We start from the raw sequence: 15,466 nt of genomic DNA on the forward strand, positions 1-15,466 counted from the left end.
GTTTGAGTTGCCATAGCTTTAGCTGGCTGCACAATATAATCATTACTTGCACTGGGCAAATAGTACCCCCCCCCCAAAAAAGAAGTCTTCATGAACATACGTTTGAATAAAACATATTCACTGGTTTAACAGGGTTTGTGATCATTTTTATTCACTTACAGAAGAAGTCATACAAATATAACGTATTGTACAAGGTGTTCACTGCAAATAGTTTGCCTCTCTCTATTCATGGCTGAGGATACAGCTGTAGAAAGCATTTAATAGCTTGGATTTGTAAAGCCCATCTGGGGCTGGAACCCACTAGGGTGTGGTGGGTTTCTCAGAGTGTCAGATGGAATGACCAGCTGGTGGGCTAAAGGCTGAATAGTTGGATCTGAGGTTGGATGATCCATTTGTGTCTGGAGATGCAAGAGACAAAGAGTGAATGTCTTTGATATGATAGGCTACATGAGTAGTTGAACAGAAACTCCTGAAGAATTAGATTGTGGTAAGACTATTACTCAGCATAGGATTTCAGTAAGGAAAATAAGTGTTCTTTAGTTCTTGATAAGGTTTATAAAAGTTTACTATCTCTGATAAGATTTTGAAGTGTTTATGTTATGGTAATTGCTCTTGAACACCTGATTCATTCTTGCTATTTTGTAAATACTTAGTCCACAGTTTTTGTAGACTTCCAATTAATTCATTTACAATTTTGCTGCTGTTTTTTTATCTGCAAGACAATCACCAGAAAGGCAAGACATTTAAGTCTAATTTGAACACCACTGAAACAAGCTATTAAATATATTGGGTAAATTCCTGTCCCCAGTGAAGTTAATTAGAGTATTGCCATTTACTTCAATGGGACCAGGTCTTCATCCATAGCATCTTTTAGATTGGCACATTATTTAAACTAAAATAAACAAACCTTTTAGAAAGAAATCAGGGAATTAACCCTTATCCTGGAGACTGTTATATGACAAGAGTAAGTACAGATTTCATGGCAGTTACTTTTATTCAACCCACACTTCTAAAATAATCCTCCCACCCCAAATTCACTTGTTATGGATGGCTAATAGGTGTATACTAGACACTGTGACAGTAGGATTAAAATCTGTCGCTCCTGAGCAGGACTTACACACTGAAAAAGGGAGAAATGTAATGCTAACAAATGAGAAATTTGCATCATGTTTCTGAAACACAGTGAGTAGAGAATGACAAGGTTTACTTCAATTGGGCTCACTATTATTTATTGAATACAACAGTGTGCTTGGTGCTGTATGTCTACCAGGCATCATGCCCCCTGGCCTGAAGAGCTGTCAAGACACAGACAAAATAATTCTCAAGCTTATAGTCTCTTACACAAGGGGATTCTGAGGCACTTCAGCAACATCATCCGTATTAATATCAGAGCTGGAATTATTCATTGTCCAGAGCCAGAAGGAAGAATGGGGCCACTAGGTTCATTTAGTTAAAGGATGTCCAAACTATCAGTGCAGCCTTCATTTGAGCAAATTGCCAAGAACTTAAGGGCTGTCATTTACCAAAACAGACATGTCTGCAGTCACACCCTCATCTTCAATATATAGCCACAGTATGCATTTCTCTATCTGGATCTGCCAGAATGGCCTACCCCTTGAGACTACAAGTCCCCAGTATGTAATGGCTCACCACAGGTCTCTTAATTGCTTAAGTCACAACTATTTTTATTTGAACCACAGAACTGGAAAACATTTGTTTCCAACACTATTACTCGGTTTGGAAATCCAATTTTTCTTCAAGTTCCAAGTAAAATATCCTCCTATACATGGCACATGTCAGTATATTTTTCTGTTTAAATGCATAAACATAACTCTCACCAAATGAACAAACTATAGCAATACTAAAAAATAAAGAAAAACTGCAAAAATGTTTAATCTGCAACAAACTCCATGGGATACACTAATATAGACTTTTATTTTTAAACAAATATATGTTAATGGCAAGTAGCTATCAAGAAACTTTGGTTCATATTTACTGGGCAGCCTGGATTTCTCTCGTGTGCAGTAAGATCAAATTCGACACTGCACTACATCATTCAGATAAACAAGTTTTGTGACCTTACATTTCCTGTCTGTTCTCATCTATATTCACTTTAGGAGCCAAATTTAATACGTTTATTCCTAGCACTGGTTCTTTCAGAAATCCTTATTTAGAAAACAGTGATGCCCATGAAAACAGGTAACATTTAAAAAGATTAAAATAAAATTTATTTAGAGTCCACACTCCTGCTTTAAATATTATGCAAAATAATCCTTTTTAAAAATAATATTTACTATTATACTATTCCTTTGGACATTCTTATGATCCATATAGATGTCCCATCCTTTTTTTGTTTTTTTTTTTAAAACCACTATTACTGAGCTGTTGACCTCTGTGATATGCTGTGGCAATGAGATCCATAGGCTAATTGTGTGTTGACTGAAAAATATTTCTTATCAGTTTTGAATTTTCACCCTTTCAACTTAATTGAATGTCCCATCATTCTTGAATTATGAGATAGGGTGTAGAGAAATTCCTGATTTACCTTCTCAGTTTCATTTGTTATTCTGTATACTATTATCATGTCTCTTATTCATCTCTGTCTGATAGTTCAACAGGCCCAGTGTTGTTTCTCTCTCTCTTCCTATGAGAGTTTGAATATGACTTTAGTTAGTTGACATCTATCTCTGAGCCCTCTCTACTTCTGTTATATGGAAACCAACCAAAGAACAGGAAAAAAGGTACAATGATCAAAAACAAAACAAGAAAAGTTTGAACCCCCAGCAACAAAAGTATGGAGAGGCACAACAACAAAGGAACACAAAAATGAAAGCAGAGGAGAGATTGCTTGATAGTGGTACACAAGAAGAGGAGAGGAGAGGATACAATCATCAAAAATGCAAATCACCATAAAAAAACCCCAAAAGGTTAGTTTTGTTCAAAGTCCCCATTGAAAATATTTGAAAAAATAGTTTTAAAAAAATGTTCATCTTTAAAATAATTTCATTTTTGCAAAAAAAGTCATTTTTCCACACAAAATAAATATATTGGTCAGAATCTTTTCAAATCTTTTAAGCATTGTGGTTGCTCTAACTTACTCTTTTCCCCAATCCCAGGAATGGAGAAACTGAGAATTTGGATGCAGATCTTTAATATTAGGCTACAGATGTCTGTCTGCACAGCTAAATTGGTTGGGGGGTGGGGGAGAGTTGTGATATCTGTTAATAAATTGCCAGTTCCCTGATTTGTTGTTTTGTTCCTACCTTATATGTGTTTTGGATACCAGCATTACAGGTACTGCTCCACGAAGGCACTTCCCTAGCTTGTACTAAGCCATAGAATGATTAAGGCGTAGTATCTTGATTTTGACAAGTTTCCTATCTGCTTATACCAAATACTTGCTTCAGCAAATTAAGGGTGTTATGGGATACTTTGCATAAATGAAAAAGATTATGGTACAGGCCAGTTTAGGCTATCTCACTGTTATAATATTTGTGCTTAATGCATACTTATATTTATATGTACACACACATGCTGCAGAGAATATATATTAATAGGATACATATATATGCTGTCTAGCATATATTAGCCAACATATCTGACTGATATAGCTGTGCTGTCAGAAGCCCCTAATAGAAAAGTGAAATTTTGGTAAAAGCGCAATTTTGCCAGTACATCTTGTTTGACTTCTGGAGTGGTTTTACTATACCAGTACAAAGCACAATTTTGCCAGTACAGCTATGCCAGTATAGTTATGTAGATGTGCTTTGCTCATATACTGGCATTTATATACTGGTGAAGTGTTCCTGTTAATTACCCCCTTTGGGAACAGCCAATATTTGCCACGCACTGCACTAGCACATCTCTGAAGGTGTTATTTTGTTTTCCACAATCTCAGGTTTCCTTTTAAAAGTTTAAAAAAAGATTAATAAGTTGCTGATATAGTTTAGGAGAAATTCTTACTTCACATTTTGAGGTTAACTGAAGCTGAGATGAGTCAGTGGAGCCTCTGCTCCTCAGGGAAAGCCCTGATTGGTGAGGGGCAGGGAAGAGCACTGCCCCCATATTCCCAACATGGAATGTGCCCTATTGTGGGAGTGGGATGGTAGCAGGTGATTGGCTATCGAATGCCGATCCCCACTGGAGGTGAAAAGTATCACTCTTGAACAAAGAAAACGTTGTTGCTGGTGACCTGAATTCCATTGGAAGTGAGGGATGTCACTCCAAACAAACAGGGGTGGGTAGGAGGTCTATAAGCTGGAGGTCTATAGGCCAGTCAGCTGGCACAGGGATGAGGGCTGGAAAAGATGCTGTCATTGTATGGGTAGTTTGGTTTGGTGCTGAAAGAAAGAGTAGAGAGGAGAGAGAAAGACAGCTAGGAGCTGAAATGGAGGGATTTGATCCAGAGAACAGCTGGACTGAGCCAGGAGGTTTAGACCAACCCAGCAAGAATCAGAACCCACCACTCAATGAGCTCACTGGGCACCCTAACACCAGTGACTAAAGTAAAAGTGTGGTCCGTACCCTGCAGGGGAGAGAGAGATTGGGTGAGGATTATTGAAATGATTAATCATTTTAGAGAGCATTAATCTGCATGTGTAGGCATTGGGGAATGGATACATTGTATTATTGCTGGGTACTGTGTATGTATAACTCCCAATAGGGATCTCCTTCTGGTGTTGACCCCTCTGCTAAGGACTGAGGGCTTGCCCTGCTTGGATTAAGTACTGCTTTATTGTTGAGCGCAGTATCCAATCCTAGGATTAACTCCTGCCTTCTCAAGAGGGGTTGGTGCTTATCAAGGACAAGGAGATTACGACTTGGGAACCATTCAACGAAACTGGGTAGAGAGACCATGGAAAGGGCACGACAAGAGCCCAGAACAATAGCTCTGAGAGCAGGGCCGGCTCCAGACCCCAGCGCGCCAAGCGCGCGCTTGAGGCGGCATTTTGCCGGCAGGGCGGCAGGTGGCTCCAGCAGATCTTCCGCAGTCATGCCTGCGGGAGGTCCACCGGAGCCGCGGGACCAGCGGACCTCCCGCAGGCATGACTGCGGAGGGTTCGCTGGTCCCGCAGCTCCGGCGGACCTCCTGCAGGCATGACAGCGGAAGGTTCGCCGGAGCCGCCTGTCGCCCTCCCAGCGCACCCTCCGCAGGCACGTCTGCAAGAGGTCCCCCGGAGCCTGCGGCATGCCGCCCTACTTGGGGCGGCCAAATTCCTAGAGCCGCCCCTCTCTGAGAGGTGAGAACTGTCCCATTCATCTCAGTGAGGGGTTAACTCAGATGCCCAGAGAGGATAATTTAAGTATAAACTTTCATTTCTTATGTGGAAAGGAAAAGGAGGATCGCAGATCTGTACAATTTACTGTGAGTGTCATCTCATGTTGGTACTACAAACAATTGTTATTTGGAAGATACCACCATTTTTTTTTACTACACCAAAAAAGAGCAAAAGCCAAGGAGCTTAGCAGAGATGTGGGTCTATTCATGCCCCACTGAGTGGCAGCCAGACTTGAGGGGCCAAGTGGAGTCAAGCGGCACACATGATCATCGTTCCCATCAGTGGAATCTACTGTGAAGGGTGCCTCACTCTGGCAACTCACACGGGCAGACCTTACTTTGTGGGCAGAGCTTGGAAAATTCCATCACCTCCTCTCTCCCCGCCACGTGACAGCTAGTTAATTAAGCCTTGATTTGTCAAAAGAAAATAAATAAATTGTGAAAGTAACTCACACCCTGAAAGTCTCTTGCAATAAATACTAGGAAATAAGGTTTTTTTTTTTAAACTGTAGGGCTCGCTAGCCTCATTATAGTTCAAGATATCATCATTTCCACTATAAACCCTTCTCTTTTGGGATTTGGAACCTCTCTCTGATATGAATTGGAATTTGGCAAACAAAGTCATCATCATCAACAGAGATGATAATGGGTCAGAGTCACTGAAGTTGCATAGGAAGGTCTAAATTAGACCTCCCTGTACCAGCCTGGCCCTAGTGAGATTTATCCAGTGGAATGCAGGCAGTATAACCACTTCCACTCTCCCTTTGAACTTTCCACTGGTGGAGATCAGGTTTAAACTTCCTATGGAGTCTGAGTTGTAAAGTAAACGTCTCAATTGTTTTTCTGCAGTATTGAGAGCATCTCACAATGAAATGTTTCCAGATGTTAACTGGACCCAGAGCTGTCCCTTGGGTATGACGAATCAGGGCAATCACCCTGGGCCCTGAGCTTTGGGGGGCCCCCAATGGGCAGGGAGGTGAGCGGGCGAGTGGGGTGGGAAGGTGAAGGGCAGGCGGGCGGGTGAGGAGGAGGCCCCCTACCAGGACTTCCCCCCAGCACCTCCTGCCCCGCCGATCAGCACTTCTCCCTCAGTGCCTACCACCTGCCACAGATCAGATCAGGGGAGAGGAGTGAGGGCGCAGTGCCCTTGGGGGAGGAGGTGGGAAGAGGCGGGGCAAAAAGCAGCAGGGGGGCAGAGCCTTGGTGGAAATGAGTGGAGTGGGGCGGGGCCTAGGTGGAGCCTGGGGGAGCATCCCCCGGCAGATTGGAAACTCAGTGCCTATGTCCCAGGCCCTGCACCCTTGTAGGGACAGCCCTGACTGGACCCATTAAGTATTTCTACAATACACACGTAAATGTCCAAGTTATTAATGTTTAAGTTAATTATCTACACATGGGGCCCAATCTTCCAACCATTAAAGTCAATGACATAACTTCACTTCAGCAGGAGGAAGGTAAATTGTAAGCTCTTTGGGACAGGGATCATGACTTGCTATTTGTCTGTAAGGTGCCTAGCACACTTTTGGATGCTGCACAAATATTTACATTATTATTTTAAATTTTTTTTTACTAGGTAGATCCATTCTTTACCACAGTGCTCTCAGACTTCTGTGAACCCTCTAGAAAGCACAGCAGAAGAAGTTGAGGGTTTTATGATGGCTCTTAGAATTTCAGATGCAGCCTTAAAAATTGTGTACATTCAGTTTTATTATGTGACCTGTGTAAATATTTACACAGATGAGCAGCAATCATCCCCATTTTTCAAAAAATATCTTTTCTACAAAAAGGCATGTTTAATTTAGTATTTAAAAGAAATACCAAGGAAAGCATTCGTCTAGCATTACAGAATGTAAATAAACTCTCAACCCCTAAGCTGAACAAACAAGCAGGGTAATAGGGGATATCACTACTCATAGGAAGATAGGCCATTTCTTTCTGTAAACATGAAGTTCAAGACCAAACTTCAGTTCCCTAAATGCTGCCCGTTCACTCACTTCCACAAAATGCCTCCAATAATGCAAAGCTGTTTATTATTTTTCGTGGAGCAAAATGATTCCTTTAAGAAAAAAAAAATCGCTCTTAAAGGCAATTTAATCCTAACCGTTGATTGTAGCAACCTGAAATTTGTACTTTTTTCTTCCTGAAGACCATTTTAAGGCCTATTCCTGCAAACTCCCAAGCATATTCCCACTGAAGTCAATGGTGTTATTCACAATTCTAGTACACTTGGTAATAAATGTTTACAGAATCAAATCCTTAGTCAAGATCTCAGATCTGTCTGTCTTAATTTTACCACAGCTTTGCAAAGCTGAAAAGCAAAAACCTGCCTAAGCACAAGTTTTACTTGCCTGTCCTTTTAAAATGGAGATTATAATTTTAAATTACATTTTAAAACAACTTTGCAACCTTAAAGTTAAAGACTCAAAAGGTTGCCCATGCAATCTTAATTCAGCCTCCCTGTGCATATGTATTACAACACAATCTTTAATTACATAATCACATACTATTTTGTCCAGAAGGCTCTGGCCTCATTTAGTGCAGAGAATGGATGGTGCTCACTGAATGGTAGCTATTCAATATTTCTTTTTATCCTCAACATTCAGTGCATGGTCACATGCATTATTTACTATACAACATCCAAACCCTGTGCTGAATACATAATTGGTAACTTCTTCATAGGATTTTCTAGTAACTGTCATATTGCAGGGTACAATTCAGACCAGTGAGAGGTTTTGTCAATGCCTGCCCCATAACCCTGGGTGTCTTACAATGATTTGCTGTTGTAGCTCCCAAGCTGGGCCACTCACAAACAGCCTAACAGCATGCAAGTCACACGCTGAGTGTCTGTATATAGCTGCAGCCTGGTCTAGCAACTCCGGCTGCAACAGCCTGCCAGCAACACTCCAGTCACACTCTGGCTTCTACCAGCCTGGGTTACTACCCGCAGTGTGGTCCCACCACACTCCCAGTCCAAAATTTCCCCTAAAAATATGTGTTCTGCACTGTCCAGCCATCTCCTGGACAGTTCAGATAGTAGAAGTCATTGCCTCTGTAAAGGGCCAATATTCAATAGTTTGCTACTTTAACTAGAGTTACCAAACAGTTCAGTTTAAACACAGAACCGAATTGGTTTAGATTAAGAAATAAAACAAATTTATTGACAAAAGAAGATATGATACCTGAATTCACTTAAAATCCTATTAAAGTCAGAAATGGTTACAAGAGAAATAAAGATCTAACACTTTCTAGTAGGTAAAATTTAATAAACTAGACATGATTTAAGGTAAAATGCTTACCATGTGGTCCCAGCAACATGGCTGATCAAATTCTAGGTCAGGATCTATCCCTCCCATCCCCCCGCCAAAGTCAAAGGGCTAGTTCCTTTGTCTTCTAGGTGAGCGAGAGAGACACACACACCCCCTTACATTTATAGTCACCCTTTGAAATGCATTTTCCTGAGGGGTTACCCCTAGACAAAGTTCATTCAGCTGTGAGGAAGAAGACATGGAGTCTCGTGGTGAAAGAGGTTCCATGCTGTTGTTTGCTAAAATGCAGATCAATTTGTTCCTGCCTCCCTCCTTTGCCAAAGAATAGCCACCTTACAGATGATTGCCAATCAACTTTGATGAAACCTGTATAGATGCATCAGCTTGTCCTTGGTCTTTGAGCAACTGGTTTACCCACTCCCCAGACTTGTCCGGTAAACACACTGTGGTCATAATTTCAGTTTATGTACACAACTCTTAACACACATTTCAGAATACATTACACACGAATATTGACGATCAGTGTGTTATTAGTTTTTAAATGAGACCTAACAAAGGATATTTTGCACAACGATTATTATAATAATGTGTAGAGGGTGAATACATGGGTGCTTTGGGTCACAATGGTGCTGTCATTGCATTCTCTTAGTTTTTTTTGCAAACATCAGTGAATTTACCTTCACAACAGCCCTGTGAGCTTAGATGTTGTTGTTATCCCCATTTTGCACATGGGGAACTGAGTGTGACACAGATACCCATTGGTGCCAACTGGCAAAGGGTTCACTGTCCTTTACAAGCAACTTCTTTCTCATACCTGACACACTCACTACAACTAATGCATGGCTTTCATAATATTTCTCCATAAAGGGTAACATGTTGGATCTCTACTGAAGGTTTGTAACTTATCAATGCTTGTAATCATTGCAAGCTGTGTGTACAGGTAATATTTAAGGAATAATGTAACTATATTGATAATTATGGCCTCGGGGTGAACGTTAGTCACCAGGGAATATGTCTTGGTGATGACTCATTCAAGTGGGAGGGAGTTGTCACCCCTCCCTAGCTTGCCTATTACATAACACATTGCTCAATTGTCTACGTTGGCACCAACTGGAAAAGTCAATGGACAGCCAGCAAAGACAAACTATAAACATCGGAACCACTTGGATATGAAAAGGAATGATATGACAGTGAGGGCATTGCTCTGCCTGTGAATGAGGGCAAAAAGACTGATTTAATGTATCAGAGTGGAGAAAGACATCCTGGCTCCATTAACTGAGAAGGTACCTTGATGAGTGGAAGAATTTCACAAAAGACTGAATCCTAGCTCCTTGGGGCTAGCAAGCACAGCAAAAGACTGAAATCTGGGGTGAGAATCTACTTTATGAGTAGATAAAGGTAACAATTAATAAGTGTAGGCTCTACTTCACATTTTATTATTTTGGTTTGGATGTAACCATTTGTTCCCACCACACACACTTGTTTCTATTTGAATCTCTATTCTTTCTTAAATACATTTCCTTTTGTTTTACTATAATTGAATCCTCAAGAATGGCCATACTGGGCCAAACCAATGACCCATCTTGCCCAGTATCCTAGCTCCTGACAGTGGCTGGTGCCATATGCTTCAGAGGAAATTAACAGAACAGGGGAATTATCAAGTGATCCATCCCCAGTCGTCCAGACTCAGCTTCTGGCAGGCAGAGGTTTAGGGACACCCAGAGCATGGGGTTGCATCCCTGACCTTCTTATAGAAACACAGAATATCAAGGTTGGAAGGGACCTCAGGAGGTCATCTAGTCCAACCCCCTGCTCAAAGCAGGATCAATCCCCAGACAGATTTTTGCCCCAGATCCCTAAATGGCCCCTCACAGATTGAACTCACAACCCTGGGTTTAGCAGGCCAATGCTCAAACCACTGAGATATCCCTCCCCTCTAATAGCCATTGATGAACCTATCCTGGATGAACAACATCCCCTCCCAACGTGTACCACAGGCTAACTGCATTGTGTGAAGTAGGATTTCCTTATGATTTGTTTTAAGCCTGCAGCCTATCAATTTCATTGGTTGAGCACTGCCTGTAAGCACATTTAGATCATAGCCTCAATACACTGAAAGCCTGATTCTGATCTCACTTATATTGATTTTAAACAGCCCCCACTCTCGTCTATAACTCCGGTGTGATTTACACCAGTGTAAGGCCTTAGTTATTATCCAAAGTAAATACATTTGAATGCTTATATTCTAAAAATAAACACTAGTCTGATCATCATTAAATCTCTTTGGCCTCGATTATTCATAGATGTTCAGCACAACAAGCCCTTAAGGAAGGCTGAATAAGGACTTTCAGGGTTTGTTCCCTTTGTGTGACAGGTCTCAGCAAAGTAGTCCAGCAGTAATACTCTATATTGTCGTATTAAAGGAGATGGGTCACCTCTAGTTCTCTTCAAAATAGAAAGGACTATATGTCATAGAGGCAGTGCATTTCTTTACTGATGAGGAGAATGTTTTTTTTAATCAATAAAAGCAACTTATCTAGCTAATTACAAAAGAGAGATAAGGAAAGTCCTGTCTCCTATGCCTGTCACAAAAGATGGTGAATCTGATATATGGTTGGGGCAAGGAAAATGGTGTCATCTTCAGAGCTCCAACAGGAGAGTAGAGGAAGAAACCTTGTGTGAGTGTTTTATTTTCTGTTTCCTGTGGCATCCACGCTGGAATGTTGGAATGACTGGAAGTTAGCTAATGTAATGCCAATATTTAAAAAGGGATTTAGGGGTGATCCCGGCAATTACAGACCGGTAAGTCTAACGTCGGTACCGGGCAAATTAGTTGAAACAATAGTTAAGAATAAAATTGTCAGACACATAGAAAAACAAACTGTTGAGCAATAGTCAACATGGTTTCTGTAAAGGGAAATCGTGTCTTACTAATCTATTAGAGTTCTTTGAAGGGGTCAACAAACATGTGGACAAGGGGGATCTGGTGGACATAGTGTACTTAGATTTCCAGAAAGCCTTTGACAAGGTCCCTCACCAAAGGCTCTTACGTAAATTAAGCTGTCATGGGATAAAAGGGAAGGTCCTTTCATGGATTGAGAACTGGTTAAAGGACAGGGAACAAAGGGTAGGAATTAATGGTAAATTCTCAGAATGGAGAGGGGTAACTAGTGGTGTTCCTCAGGGGTCAGTCCTAGGACCAATCCTATTCAATTTATTCATAAATGATCTGGAGAAAGGGGTAAACAGTGAGGTGGCAAAGTTTGCAGATGATACTAAACTACTCAAGATAGTTAAGACCAAAGCAGATTGTGAAGAACTTCAAAAAGATCTCACAATACTAAGTGATTGGGCAACAAAATGGCTAATGAAATTTAATGTGGATAAATGTAAAGTAATGCACATTGGAAAAAATAACCCCAACTATAAATACAATATGATGGGGGCTAATTTAGCTACAACGAGTCAGGAAAAAGATCTTGGAGTCATCGTGGATAGTTCTCTGAAGATGTCCACGCAGTGTGCAGAGGCGGTCAAAAAAGCAAACAGGATGTTAGGAATCATTAAAAAGGGGATAGAAAATAAGACTGAGAATATATTATTGCCCTTATATAAATCCATGGTATGCCCACATCTCGAATACTGTGTACAGATGTGGTCTCTTCACCTCAAAAAAGATATTCTAGCACTAGAAAAGGTTCAGAAAAGGGCAACTAAAATGATTAGGGGTTTGGAGAGGGTCCCATATGAGGAAAGATTAAAGAGGCTAGGACTCTTCAGCTTGGAAAAGAGAAGACTAAGGGGGGATATGATAGAGGTATATAAAATCATGAGTGATGTCGAGAAAGTGGATAAGGAAAAGTTATTTACTTATTCCCATAATACAAGAACTAGGGGTCACCAAATGAAATTAATAGGCAGCAGGTTTAAAACAAATAAAAGGAAGTTCTTCTTCACGCAGTGCACAGTCAACTTGTGGAACTCCTTACCTGAGGAGGTTGTGAAGGCTAGGACTATAACAATGTTTAAAAGGGGACTGGATAACTTCATGGTGGCTAAGTCCATAAATGGCTATTAGCTAGGATGGGTAAGAATGGTGTCCCTAGCTTCTGTTCGTCAGAGGATGGAGATGGATGGCAGGAGAGAGATCACTTGATCATTGCCTGTTAGGTTCACTCCCTCTGGGGCACCTGACATTGGCCACTGTCGGTAGACAGATACTGGGCTAGATGGACCTTTAGTCTGACCTGGTACGGCCATTCTTATGTTCTTATGTTCTTATGGAACACAATTTAATGTGAAAAAAGATTGTAGACAGAGAAGACCTTTTCTAAACAGACCATATGATTGGATGAACTAGGAAGATTCATTTATCTCCATTGAAGGAGGACAAGACCTTTATAATTCACTTGTGGCTTCACTGCTTGTGAATTATGAGTCTCACCCCCTTAATAGTGGGCACCAATCTATTATCCCAATGCAGCTTTTCATGTATTTTATTGATATTTGCCAGTACACAGGGGTTCTCTCTCATGTGTGCCACACGAATGCTAGCAAATGTACTTTCTGCCAACATAAAACAAGTTTAGATGATGGCATAATGTATATTTGACTGAAACCCCTTGAGTCTTTCCTGTATCACTTTATATCTTTTAGAACTCAATATTTAATCATTTTTTACAACACTGAAGTCGTTTAATAACAAAATGAAAGCAGTGTAATCTATAAAAGGGCAGAAAAAGTTCTGCTAGTAAGTATGCATTCAGTAGATTTATTATAGATGTAGATAGTTATTTGCAAGTTTCTATCTGCTCACTAATTGATTAAAATTAAAAAATAAATTAAAATTTATACAGATATGAAGTGCAAAGAGTAATATTTGCGTTATTGAAGTCGGAAATCCCTGAAAAAAATAAAGGGCTAAAATATTGGTTTTAAGCCATACTTTTCAGGAGGGGGCAGTGCAGATGAACACAATCTCCACAAAGAGGCAGACACAATGCCTTGGAAGTATGTCAAAAGACTTATTAAGTAGAACTTGTGGGTCAGAGTTAATGAAATCTGTAAGGTGAATTTTTACAAGTAAAAGCTGTTTCTAAATAAAAACTGTTAGGTTGATGCTACATTTATACAAGTTACCTTCTCTATCATATTGATAGTTGTAAGGCTTAGGTTTTGAAAAAACATTAGTGCTCATCTCAGGTGGCTTGCTTTAGGGTTATATTAATTACTGGAACAACTTTACAAGTTAGTGAAGTCAATGCATACATATTGTATTATTTGTAATATACTATTACACTCGGATAATATCTAATCTAATATAGTAGCAAAAGGTTCTGTTGTAACATACACATGCAATGGGGCAGAGTTAAGGTTGTTAGAGGAATCAACTATGAATTTTATTAATTTTGTGTATGCAAAAATCTCATTAAACATTGTGGGGTTCTTTTGTTGTTTTTATTGTTTTAATTTCTTATGCTAAATCCATTTAATAGAGCACAAAAACACTGTTTAGGAGAAGTATAACTTATCCATTGGAAGCTATAGGAAATATTGCAGTTAGGGGAAATTTAGTTACATGAGTTAAATACCTGAGTTGAATATAGTCTGCACTACATAAACCTTTTGTTATTGTTTGCCTATTGAGATGGGGGCAGAGTGATATCAGGAAATAAACTATATCTTGTTTTCTTTTTTCACTTTTCCCCCTTCTCTTTAATATGAATACTTTCATGCTGAGGTTTCTTGTCCTATATATCACTTCCACTATTTAGTTACAGCTATAAGAAGTCACTAAATCTGAGTTCCAATCTATAGGAAAAGGCTTAAAAAAATTAGCAAAACCAAGTGGCATTAAAAAGGCAAAATTTAAAAATCAATGTAAAAACCAAACCAAAAATTTAATTTTTCTTTTTCTTTTTTCCGCACTTATAATGTACAGCTCCTCATTGCTCCAGTGATAAAAAATATTGGGTGTTTAATTCTCATACATGTGAATACAACTTAAGGATAGATCATGTTTTTGTTTGAAAACTTTGAACTTTTGTTTAATCAGCAGTTCATTAAATAGTGTGTGCAGGATTTCTAAGAGGTCAGAGACAAAGTCCCATTACTAAATGTCCTTTCCACGGCAGAATTGTTTATCGTATATTGTCTAATGTTTTGTCTAGTATGTGAAAGAAGAGCAAAGAGAAGATGTGATGTGTTAATGTTTAAGGTAAAGGCGGGCATCTGAAACTAATTTTTTCTGGTACACGAGGTTCTCTTACATGTCATGGCGATAAACTGCATCACTTTTTCTGCTGATCATTTAATGATAACTCGGAGCAAAATACCTTAAAAATGCCTAGTGGTAAAATTGAGGAGTCGAATACTAAGCATGAGAGAGAGAAAGGAAAAGTGACATCTCCTTGCTATTAATATTACATTGGACAACAGCAATAAATAATTGACAGTTGTCATCTAGCTGTTTCTTGGTTATCCATGGATTTAGAGTTGGTCCTTTATATTGGTGCCATCTAATCTTGTTACATCACTTGCACTCCTCAATTCAGACATTAATATGTCTGCCAGTGACATGTGATACACACAGGCTTTTCAAAGATATCACACATTGCCGATCTGCACCAGTCAAGAGCAATGTAATTGTCACTGGCAGACAGAAATATTACTGCCAGACAGAACACTGTAAATAGTACAAAAAATATCCTCCAACACTGCACAGGAAAATCTCCATAATTAGAGAGCAATCTCTTCAATCACACCCACTGTATATCTGTCCTGAATTAGAACTGCAATCGACTAAATTGAAGGGTTCAATTCAATCATACTGAGCACCTGAACTTTTTGATTATATATCATGCCGCTACATAGCAGGTGTGTGGGTTACAGGGAAGAGATATGGAAGATTACAAGTATTTTA

The 15,466-nt window shown here is 39.7% G+C and overlaps 1 long non-coding RNA gene across 1 annotated transcript in view; it reads right to left on the minus strand.

Moving 5' to 3' along the window:
- Nucleotides 1–306: 306 nt before the first annotated feature.
- The window catches only part of LOC120408126, a 60,385-nt gene continuing 45,225 nt past the window's right edge, over nucleotides 307–15,466 (minus strand). Inside the window, exon 3 of the long non-coding RNA XR_005600432.1 lies at nucleotides 307–398. This is a non-coding gene — a long non-coding RNA (uncharacterized LOC120408126). The remainder of the gene's footprint in view (nucleotides 399–15,466) is intronic.

The sequence above is a fragment of the Mauremys reevesii genome, linkage group 6 (assembly GCF_016161935.1).
Source record: "Mauremys reevesii isolate NIE-2019 linkage group 6, ASM1616193v1, whole genome shotgun sequence".
Classification (NCBI taxonomy): domain Eukaryota; kingdom Metazoa; phylum Chordata; order Testudines; family Geoemydidae; genus Mauremys; species Mauremys reevesii.